This window comes from Oncorhynchus kisutch, linkage group LG9, assembly GCF_002021735.2.
Source record: "Oncorhynchus kisutch isolate 150728-3 linkage group LG9, Okis_V2, whole genome shotgun sequence".
NCBI classification, from domain to species: Eukaryota; Metazoa; Chordata; class Actinopteri; order Salmoniformes; family Salmonidae; genus Oncorhynchus; species Oncorhynchus kisutch.
The window spans coordinates 13,146,043-13,158,698 of record NC_034182.2 but is presented as its reverse complement, the minus strand read 5'-3'; positions in this window follow the sequence as shown (position 1 = coordinate 13,158,698).

Here is a 12,656-nt window from a genome sequence, read left to right as displayed (position 1 = left end):
TAGGCCGTCTCGTCGTTGTTGGTAATCAAGCCTACCACTGTTGTGTCGTCTGCAAACTTGATGATTGAGTTGGAGGCGTGCGTGGCCACGCAGTCGTGGGTGAACAGGGAGTACAGGAGAGGGCTCAGAACGCACCCTTGTGGGGCCCCAGTGTTGAGGATCAGCGGGGTGGAGATGTTGTTGCCTACCCTCACCACCTGGGGGCGGCCCGTCAGGAAGTCCAGTACCCAGTTGCACAGGGCGGGGTCGAGACCCAGGGTCTCGAGCTTGATGACGAGCTTGGAGGGTACTATGGTGTTGAATGTCGAGCTGTAGTCGATGAACAGCATTCTCACATAGGTATTCCTCTTGTCCAGATGGGTTAGGGCAGTGTGCAGTGTGGTTGAGATTGCATCGTCTGTGGACCTATTTGGGCGGTAAGCAAATTGGAGTGGGTCTAGGGTGTCAGGTAGGGTGGAGGTGATATGGTCCTTGACTAGTCTCTCAAAGCACTTCATGATGACGGAAGTGAGTGCTACGGGGCGGTAGTCGTTTAGCTCAGTTACCTTAGCTTTCTTGGGAACAGGAACAATGGTGGCCCTCTTGAAGCATGTGGGAACAGCAGACTGGTATAGGGATTGATTGAATATGTCCGTAAATACACCGGCCAGCTGGTCTGCGCATGCTCTGAGGGCGCGGCTGGGGATGCCGTCTGGGCCTGCAGCCTTGCGACACGTTTAAATGTCTTACTCACCTCGGCTGCAGTGAAGGAGAGTCCGCATGTTTTCGTTGCAGGCCGTGTCAGTGGCACTGTATTGTCCTCAAAGCGGGCAAAAAAGTTATTTAGTCTGCCTGGGAGCAAGACATCCTGGTCCGTGACTGGGCTGGATTTCTTTCAACATAATATTCAATAGATACAGTGCATTGCAAAAGTATTCATCCCCCTTGGTGTTTTTCCTATTTTGTTGCATTACAACCTGTAATTTAAATGGATTTATATTTGCATTTCATGTAATGGAAATACACAAAATAGTCCAAATTGGTCCAAAAATTGGTCCAAAAATGAACTTGTTTCGAAAAATTCCAAAACAAAAAAAATTGAAAAGTGGTGCGCGCATATGTATTCACCCCCTTTGCTATGAAGCCCCTAAATAAGATCTGGTGCAACCAATTACCTTCAGAAGTCACATAATTATTTAGATTGCACACAGGTGGACTTTATTTAAGTGTCACATGAACTGTCACATGATCTCAGTAAATATACAACTGTTCTGAAAGGCCCCAGAGTCTGCAACACCACTAAGCAAGGGGCACCACCCAGCAAGCGGCACCATGAAGACCAAGGAGCTCTCCAAACAGGTCAGGTACAAAGTTGTGGAGAAGTACAGATCAGGGTTGGGTTATAACAAAATATATCCGAAACTTTGAACATCCCACAGAGCACCATTAAATCCATTATTAAAAAATTGAATATGGAATATGGCACCACAACAAACCTGCCAAGAGAGGGCAGCCCACCAAAACTCACAGACCAGGCAAGGAGGGCATTAATCAGAGAGGCAACAAAGAGACCGAAGACAACCCTGAAGGAGCTGCAAAGCTCCACAGATGAGATTAGAGTATCTGTCCAGAGGACTACTTTAAGACGTACACTCCACAGAGCTGGGCTTTACGGAAGAGTGGCCAGAGAAAAGCCATTGCTTAATGAAAAAAAATAAGCAAAAACGTTTGGTGTTCGCCAAAAGGCATGTGGGAGACTCCCCACTAAAATTCAGCTGTTTGGCCATCAAGGAAAATGCTATGTCTGGCGCAAACCCAAACCCTCTCATCACCCTTTTTTTCATCGCAGGGACTGGGAAACTGGTCAGAATTGAAGGAATGAGGGATGACGCTAAATACAGGGAAATTCTTGAGGGAAATCTGTTTGTCGTCCAGAGATTTGAGACTGGGATGGAGGTTCACCTTCACAAGGACAATGACCCTAAGCATACTGCTAAAGCAACACTTGAGTGGTTTAAGGGGAAATATTTCAATGTCTTGGAATGGCCCAGTCAAAGCCCAGACCTCAATACAATTGAGAATATTTGGTATGACTTAAAGATTGTGTACATCAGCGGAACCCATCCAACTTGAAGGAGCTGGAGCAGTTTTGCCTTAAAGAATGGGCAAAAATCCCAGTGGCTAGATGTGCCAAGCTTATAGAGACATACCCCAAGAGACTTGCAGCTGTACTTGCTGCAAAAGGTGGCTCTACAAAGTATTGACTTTGGGGGGGTAAATAGTTATTCACACTCAAGTTCTGTTTTTTTGTCTTATTTCTTGTTTGTTTCACATTAAAACATATTTTGCATCTTCAAAGTGGTAGGCATGTTGTGTAAATCAAATTATACAAACCAACAAAATAGGAAAAATAGGCAACAAAATAGGAAAAATGCCAAGGGGGTGAATACTTTCACAAGCCACTGTTATCCCCTATCTTTTCACGAGTCCCAATTACCCAACAAAACCATGCATTCCAAACATTGCCACGAGCCCAACTGTGCATTGGTTGCCCTGCGTCACTCTCATTGAAAGTTACGTATAGTCCAAATCGAATTCATAATGCTAAAAGATAACAGACAATGATGATCATGTTGAAAACAATATGGTAACTTTATTGGTAAACCCACAATGATATTTACATAGCAAAAGGCATGCTGTAACTAACAGAATGTTGTGTTTGCTATTCCTATTCTGAAGATTACCAAGTATGGATAGCTGCAGCCCAATATAGCGACCGGAGTATGGACGTGTGGGTGTGTCGAAAATAGTTGTTGTATGAAAAGTGAATAAGCTAATTTGGCAGATTTATTGCCACTCAAGACCGTTTTGCGTTGCCGATTGGGCTCCACGACAAGGGTTAGGTGAAGTTAAGGTTAGGGTTAGGTGAAGGGTTAGTTAAAAGGGTTAAGGTTAGGGTTAGGTGAAGGGTTAGTTAAAAGGGTTAATGTTAGGGTTAGGTGAAGGGTTAGTTAAAAGGGTTAGGGTTAGGTGAAGGGTTAGTTAAAAGGGTTAATGTTAGGGTTACGTGAAGGGTTAGTTAAAAGGGTTAAGGTTAGGGTTAGGTGAAGGGTTAGTTAAAAGGGTTAATGTTAGGGTTAGGTGAAGGGTTAGTTAAAAGGGTTAATGTTAGGGTTAGGTGAAGGGTTAGTTAAAAGGCTTAGGGTTAGGGTTAGGTGAAGGGTTAGTTAAAAGGGTTAATGTTAGGGTTAGGTGAAGGGTTAGTTAAAATGGTTAGGGTTAGGTGAAGGGTTAGTTAAAAGGGTTAAGGTTAGGGTTAGGTGAAGGGTTAGTTAAAAGGGTTAATGTTAGGGTTAGGTGAAGGGTTAGTTAAAAGGGTTAATGTTAGGGTTAGGTGAAGGGTTAGTTAAAAGGGTTAATGTTAGGGTTAGTTGAAGGGTTAGTTAAAAGGGTTAATGTTAGGGTTAGGTGAAGGGTTAGCTAAAAGGGTTAATGTTAGGGTTAGGTGAAGGGTTAGCTAAAAGGGTTAAGGTTAGGGTTAGGTGAAGGGTTAGTTAAAAGGGTTAATGTTAGGATTAGGGCAAGGGTTAGTTAAAATGGTTAATGTTAGGGTTAGGTGAAGGGTTAGTTAAAATGGTTAAGGTTAGGGTTAGGGCAAGGGTTAGCTAACATGCTAAGTAGTTGCAAAGTAGCTCAAAAATAGTGAGTAGTTGAAAAGTTGCTAAAATGCCAAAGTTGTCTGTGATGAGATTTGAACTTCCAACCTTTAAGTTGCATTATGTGCCTATCCATCCACCCACCCTTTTTTTGTCTTATGTAACCATACCAAACATAACATACCATACTAAATGGAGAAATCCGGAATTACGTACAGAATAATGTGAAATGCTCTGAGTCCAGGCTGCCATACCAGGAGAGGGATACTTGGTCTAAAGATAACAACACCACTACGCAATACATTATACTGAGGTATTTGTTACTGTGGCTTTGACTGCCGCACTTAGTTCCTAGTTGAAAGGGTAGAGTATAACCTAGTCCTATGTTAGGCAGCTTAAATTACTGTAGGTGAATACTTGGAATCCCCTACACAAAGCAGCATGCGATGCTCTCTGAAAACTGTAAAGTACTGTAGAACCATGAGTAATTTGTCCGGAGGCAGACTCAGAATGGCCGTGGGGAACCAGAAGGGTGTAACCCTGGAGATCACAGCCGTCTTGGCAACAGCAGGAGAGCGTGGCTGCACATCTTGTTCTCTGACCTTGTGGGAAAAAATTTCATCTGCATATTGTGCCCATCAACCTTACAGACCCCACATCGATGTAGCTGTAGGGGTTTAGGGTTGTTAGTTGGATCATCTCGAGGCCAGGAGACTGTACCAGGCAACAAGGCATAAGAGGTCCTAAAAACAGAGTCACAACAGGGACAACATGTACTGGAAGCTTGTTCAATCTATTAAATGAAGAAACTGTTTTTTTTTTTTTTTTTTTTTTGCATTGACTTCTGAAACAGTGTGTGTATGTGTGCACGTTTGTGCTTGTGTGTGTGTGTAAACGTGGGCGCTGTGTGTATGTGTGTGTGTGTACATGCTCTGTGTGTACCATATACACACAGCTTACAGCATTATCCGTTGCTCTACGGATCAGAAGCTGATCTCTCTGCCCACACAGTTTTAGTGAAAGTACCCTTCCTATATACTGTGTCAGCAAAATGTATATAGGTTCAGTACTTTTGTGAAACAGCACATTTGAAAAATACACTACCGTCCAAAATTTTGGGGTCACTTAGAAATGTCCTTGTTTTTGAAAGAAAAGCACTTTTTTGTTTGTTTTCCCAGGTATCTCCGGTTCTGACACCCGGATCTGAGATCACCTCCAAAAACAAACCAAAAAACACTCCCCGATGCTTCCCTTAGGTGAGGTGTTATTCTGTAACAATGTGCGCTGAGAGTCGAGAAGCAAGTTCAGGGAGTGTTTTCATAAATATATACAACATAATACAAAATAAGACAAACAGACAAAGCACAGACATGACACGGAGGCCGGGGAGAGGGGGCACATGTGGCAAAATGGAAATGCAAACTGGTTGGTCTTCAGAAATAGATGGGAGGGATTGAAGGTAGCTGAAGGATGGGACGAAAAACAAACAAAATATAACTATTGTCAAATATATTGTGTCCGTAAAATGTGTATGGTGGAAGTAGAAGTTTAAGTGTTGTTGACCATTAGTTTACTCCATTTAGGGGAGGGTTGGTATGGTTAGGGGAAAATAATACAAATAATAATAATAATAAACAACAACAACAAAAGTACCCTCTCCCTGAGGGAACTGATCCGAGGAGAGAGGATGAGGGGGCAGACGGGGTAGACGGGACTGGCTGCAAGGAACCTTTCAGTCCACTGCACATCAAGTGCCCAACGAGCAATGCCGACCTTTCATGAAATGCACAATAAAATCTTTAAATGCCATTTCAAGGCTACTGAACGCAAGATAAATGGCCTGGAATAGCCTTTTGCATGCAGCCCCGTGTCTTCCAGTACTTAACAACATTAGGAGAGAGATGGAGAAAATGTCCAAATGGCCCAGACTGCAATATAACCCCATAAACAAATCATGCCCATAAGGTGTTCACTGCTACATGACAATGTGACAATCCTCATTATATATTTTCTTATCTCAAAAGTGGATCGTGTTTATTTAGAGTATCGGATTAATACTGTCTTTGCTGATTATTAAAATGGAAATTGTGACTAGTTTCTTAAATTAAAGCCAAGTGTGTGTGTGTGTGTCTGTGTTATTGGACTGGGCCAGCTCTTACTCAAAGCTGCCTGCCTGCGATCGATATATTATATTATTAGGATTTTAATAAAACACAAAGCCATCTTACTCTTTTGAAAGAGACCCCCATATTCAACTAGTTTAGATGTAATTAAATGAAGATAAATAATATGTTTTATTGTCACATACACCAGATAGGTGCAGTGAAATGTGTTGTTTTACAGGGTCAGCCATAGTAGTACGATGCCCCTGCAACAAATTATGGTTAAGTGGCTTGCTCAAGGGCACATCAACAGAATTCTCACCTGGTCAGCTTGGGTATTTAAACCAACAACCTTTCGGTTATTGGCCCAATGCTCTAACCGATAGGCTACCTGCCACCCTAAATCTGTCTGATAGCGCAGGCTTTCATAGAGACTGTACTATATTTAAAAAAGTTAGCTTATTCTGCACTTTCAAAATACCTTGACTTAAAGGTTTGGCTTAAAATTGGAAGACCCCAAAAAAGGTTTTGTATAAGTTTCCAAACATTCTGCTATCCTTTCTGCTAACATAACCATGTTTTCCTAGTTTAGTTTGTCTTTCTGTTGTTAGCCAGGTCAATTACAAGAACGCCATCATCTATTGATAATCTGCACGATGTCTCATATCTCGACAAGCACTGAGTCAGCCTTTCGTTGTGGCACATGGTTTGTGAACGTGTGTTGAAAGGTAGCATGGGGAACAGAAACACAGCCTTTTCCCCAATATGTTTGAATAATGGATTTTAAAAGGGTAAGCAAAGTGGACCAGTGCTTTGAGTATGCTCATGCTTCAAGCTACCTTAGTGGCCTAACAACACATGATACAGGATGCAGCCGGGCATACTGCTGTCTGAAGCCTTGTACATCAGACCTGTGGAGACCTCAGGTGGCAAACAGTGCTTTCCCTTCTCCAATCACACAATCTCTGTCTACTTTGACAAAGATAAAGAATGATTTAACTGTCTTTCTGCTGAGAAGCTATCATCCCTTATTGATGTCACTGCTATAATCCTTTTATGTTGACATCAAAAGTGTTATTGTAGTAGAATAGTGGCTAAGACTTTTGTTGTCTCTGACGGTAGATGGAAATAATGTCCAAATTATTCAGTGTTTACTTATTTGGAATAATATAGAAGTTGAAATTAACTTCCCTGGATAAAACATGGACCTAAAATGCTAATGTATCCTAATTTGAGTATTTCTTATACATATATTTCATATATGGATAGTATTATATGTACAACACATACACACATACATACATACATACATACATACATACATACATACATACATACATACATACATACATACATACATACATACATACACTTTCCTAACATTTATGCTTGGGGCAGCTGATATAAAGTGCATGAATTATTTAAAGTAGTTGCAGAGAAAATGCAGGATTACTCCATGAATCAAGAGCACAATGGAATACTATTTATGTACGCAGTTGAAGTATTTACACCAACAGTTGAGCATTGCAGTTGAACTGATTTGCTCTGGTAAATAATGTAACTAGATGAAATGCATGATTAATAAGCAGTTTAAAGTTTGGTTACATCAACACTCCCTTCATGTGTTTGTCTGCATTTAGCCTTCATGCCTCCCAACACAACCCAACACATTGAACTGAGGAAACACATGGGTTTTTTGTGACCCCATGCATCACAAAGATGCTTCTTCCTTTTCTTCTCATCATCTCCTCTTCTGAATCTGACCTGGTGAGAGCTTGTTTGATATGCAGACTGCAAAGTCCGCTTGATATGAGTCCACACAATACACATTTTTGGGCTACTATCAATTGTGGTCCCTTGCAGGCTAGCACAAGCACGCTGGTTCTATAAACAAGTCTCAGGAAAGATGACTTGGTGGCATTTTCACCTGCAGAGGGAAGGATAGGAAGAGGGAATAAGAGAGAGAAAAGAGAGGGGAAAGTATTCTCCGTCTCTGACGGTATCAAATCAGCTGTGTGACTCACGTCATCCAGGGTGAAAACACCCAGAGTTATCTGTGTGAATAGCTGATTAGTCCTCACCATTGACTATTTCTGTTGGATGGTTATTTAGCATGCCCCTCTTTATGCCTGACTCCCTGTGCCTCATCAGCACATCACCACATCAATGTACCATCCCTTCTTAAGGGAGCCAATCAGATCACTCCCATGTCTAACTGTCACGGGGTGACAATTCCTTGTAGGTGTCAGACATTACCTTAAATGTAACATATCTCTAATTAAACACAGTGACCAGTGGTATTTTAATAATTTGATTTAACCATTTTATATTCAGTACAGCAGCGGCCAGCGGATTTTCCATGTCTCCCAAAACAATGTAATCTTCCTCGGGATGTAATGGATTAATACCGACTGTCTGCCACTGGCGCAGCCGAGGTGGAGGAATTATATGAGCCGCGAGAAAAAAAAAGATTCTAAAGCTCCCACCACTTATTCCCCGCAACGGAAAGATAGTTTATCACATTCTAAATCAGCCCCATCTCTCTAGGCTCTCTGAGCTAGCTTCCTCCTCAGCTCCCCTTATATCCTCATAAGCCAGCACACATGGCAGACTTGGCCTTTCCCATCTGCTGGTGCTGAGTTGTGTCTCTCTGCTTTGACCAGGCTTCTACCCACTTCATTAATACAACAAATGTTACGTTCTCTAGAGGAGGCTATTCGATTCAATACCTATAACGGCCTCTATTCAATTCCTCTCCTACGGTGTCGTGCATCTTGATATGTGAAGAACATTAGCTGACGGACGTGCACAGTAACATTTCAAATGGCAAGTCCATTTATTCGTGAAATGCCCGTCACTTCGTCCCACAGGGTTGTCACTAATGGAGGAAGTTCAATCAGTTCTCTGGTTAAGGGGACATTAAAACGTGCCCTGGTGGTGATAATAACAGAAGTAGCCACCGGCCCCCTGTCTGGGAGGATGATTTAAACGTTAATAGTCCAGCAAGACGCCAATTCAATTTTGACCTTGATTTTACAGCTGAAACATTCCTTTTCAAAATGTTCAAATCCCTTCACGTTTCCCGTCGTGAATTGTGTACAGCCGTTGTCTAACTATTTGAGGTTTAGGCAGCGTTTCTAAAAACACACGTCAGTGGAGGAGCCAATTCTAAAATGAAAGCGGGGCCTGTGAAGTTCGCCATGGGCCCTGTTGATATTCTGTTGTGCAAATTGCCAAGTTAACTGCCCACACATTAAACAGTGGGCTATAATAATGTCAGCGACACAGAACACCAAAATGAGCAAAGTTCTCATTTATGACTGACTTGTAGTTCAAGTACAGACTTTTGTTGAAACTGGCATGAGGACACTTTGCTAAATTAATGTGATAGACAACAATGCTCAACAGTACCTTGGGAGAAGACTACACTCTGAAAAAAAGGGTTCCAAAGGGGTTCTTCAGCTGTCCCCATAGGATAACCCTTTTTGGTTCCAGGTAGAACCCTTTGAGGAAAGGGCTCTACCTGAAACCCAAAAGGGTTCTTCAAAGGGTTGGGGACAGCTGAAGAACCATTTTAGGTTCTAGATAGCAAATTTTTTTCTAAGAGTGTTGATAAATGTTAAACTAAAAGACAGAGCAGGCAAACATACACTGAGTGTACAAAACATTAAGAACAGCTGCTCTGACCAGGTGAATCCAGGTGAAAGCTATCATCCCTTATTGATGTCACTTGTTAAAAATCCACTTCAATCAGTGTAGATGACGGGGAGGATATGAACAATATTTAAGCCTTGAAATAATTGAGACATGGATTGTGTATGTGTGCCATTGAAAGAGTGAATGGGCAAGACAAAGGATTTAAGTGCCTTTGAACGGGGTATGGTAATAGATGCCAGGCGCAGTGGTTTGTGTCAAGAACTGCAATGATGCTAGGTTTTTCACGCTCAACAGTTTCTTGTGTGTATCAAGAATGGTCCACCACACAAAGGACATCCTGCCAACTTGACACAACTGTGGCTATGGGAAGCATTGGAGTCGACATGGGCCAGCATCCCTGTTGAACATTTTTCGACACGTTGTAGAGTCCATGCCTCGATGAATCGAGGCTGTTCAACGCAATATTAGGAACATTAGGAAACATGTTCTTAATGTTTTGTACACTCTGTATTTGTAAAAAAAAAAATGTAACCCTTGTGTTGTATTAAGGGTAAAAAATGACCCACCACTACGTTTAACAGCAGAGAAAACCCTCTAAATTATTTTTTTTAAACTTGAAATGTGATTACTTTTCCTAGAGTGACCCCAACATTAGAAAAAGTGAAACATCAGCTTCGTTCATATTTCCATGAAAGCTGTACACCATCAGGGTACAAAGATTGTCTTAGGGTCATTTTTGACCCAGCAGTTATAAAATAATTTACACACCACAAAAACCACAAAGACACACACACACACACACGCACGCACACACACACAATGAGAAATTGAGATTATGTGTGCCACTGATTAAAAACGTTCTTGTGCATGTGCAGAATCTCCCCTCCACGACCCCTCCACGACCCCACACATGACTCAAATTCACAGACAAAACAAAAACAACTTCAGACAAAATAAACATTTCTTGAAAGCATTGCTTACTAATGGGGGAATGCAGTCAGAGGCTATAAAGGTGCTGCAGATGACAGTCCCCTCAGTTCTCTCTTTACTGAAGCCATGAGTGCACATTTCAGTGCCCAACAGATTGTAGATCTGATTTATTTCAGATGTCCAGGAGGAACATAGAACAATGATTTAGAAGAGGAGGAGGTATCTGAAGAAGAAGATCCCCCAAGCTGAAAGAGTGACATTTTTGTCAAAGAATAGCAAAATAACATGGTCCTTGTCACCATATGACACCCAGGGCAGGATGGCAGCACAACATGTCATAAGGATGACCCCAGGGACTACAAGACATGCAGTTTCCCATGTCCAGGACATCACCTCAACGTTCTACATGTTCATCACACCAGCCATCGAAAACATAATCCTGGAGATGACAAATTTGGAGGGTTTCCGTAAATATGGAGACAACTGGAAAAGGATGGATGAGATTGACCTGCGTGCCTACATCGGGCTGCTAATCTTAGCGGGCGTGTACAGGTCCTGAGGCGAGGCTACATGTAGTCTCTGAGAAGCAAAGTGGAAGGGTGATTTTCCGTGCCACGATGCCACTGAAAGTCTTTCACACTTTCTCAAGAACGCTACGATTTGATAACCTTGAGTCAACACCTGCAAGACGTGTGAGAGACAAACTGTCGGTCATAAGAGAGATCTGGGAGAAGTGGGTGGAGCGTCTGCCATACCTCTACAACCCTGGGCCTGAAGTAACAGTGGATGAGCAACTGGTTCCATTCAAATGGTCCCACTGGTTCCATTTATTATGTATTTCTGTAATATCATTGATTTATGTGATTGTTTTATGTGACACTGATACTAATTAGTGATATTAATCTCTATTGTCAAAAGGTCGCTGTCCTTTCCGGCAGTATATGCCCAGCAAGCCAGCAAAGTATGGCATCGAGATATGGGTGGCCTGTGACGCACAATCCAGCTACGCTTGGAAGAGGCAAGTCTACACAGGGAAGCCGACCAGTGGAGGCCAGCGAAGAACCAGGGGTTGTGGGTTGTGCTTGATGTGACAGATGGACTGAAGGGGCATAATGTCACGTGTGACAATTTCTTCACCTCTTATGAAGTCAGCCAGCAGCTCCTGAAGAGGAAGATTACCATGGTTGGCACAGATAGAAAGAACAAGTGTGAGCTCCCCCTGCACTCCTCGAAACAAGGGGGAGAGAGGCCTTCTCATCAAAGTTTGCCTTCACCCCCAACACCACTCTAGTTTCTTATCTCCCAAAGAGGAACAAGAATGTGGTCCTCCTGAGCACACTGCACAAAACAGCTGAGATCAGTGACCGGGAGGACAGGAAGCCAGCCATCATCCTGGACTACAACCACAATAAAGGAGGCGTGGACAACCTGGACAAGGTTATTGGAACTTACAGCTGCAGGAGGATGATGTGATATGTGATATGGAACAAGATCAGCCCTACCTGTGTCACACCCTGATCTGTTTCACCTGTCCTTGTGATTGTTTCCACCCCCTCCAGGTGTCGCTTATTGTCTCCGGTCTATATATCCCTGTGTTTCCTGTTTTTCTGTGCCAGTTTTTCTGTGCCAGTTTGTCTTGTTTTTCCGTGCTCCTATATTTTTTCCAGTCTCTTTTGGTTCTATTCCTCCTGGTTTCGACCCTTGCCTGTCCTGACTCCGAACCCGCCTGCCTGACCAGTCTACCTGTTTTGTCTTCAAGCCTGCCTATCCCCTTGTACTGTTTTGACTCGCATCTGGTTACTGGACCCCTGTCTGGCCTGACCTCGAGACTGCCCTTCGTCTGGTACTGTTTTGGACTCTGACCCAGTTTATGAACTCTCTCCTGTCCCCGACCTACCCTTTGCCTGGATTAATAAATATCAGAGCTCAACCATCTGCTTCCTGTGTCTGCATTTGGGTCTCGCCTTGTGTCCTTATAACCTGGATGCCTGATAAGCGGAACAAGAGGAGGGTGTTCCTGGAGTAGCTGGGAAAGGCACTTGTAACCCCACACATTCAAAGAAGGGAGCGCCTCCCCCGAACAGCAGCCTATGCAGCGCTTGTGAAAGCTGTTCAGGGGGCTGAATCTTGTCTTGATCCCCCTGAGGCTTGGGCAGGCAAGAAGGGGAGATGCCAATTTTGCCCCCAAAAGAAGGACTGTAAAACAAATACACTCTGCTGCACACAGTGAGAAATACATCTGCAAAGTCCATGCACACACATTTGCATACTGTCCTACATGTGCTAATTAGAGCTGATTGATTTACGTTCTTCACATTTTTGTTTTGTATCC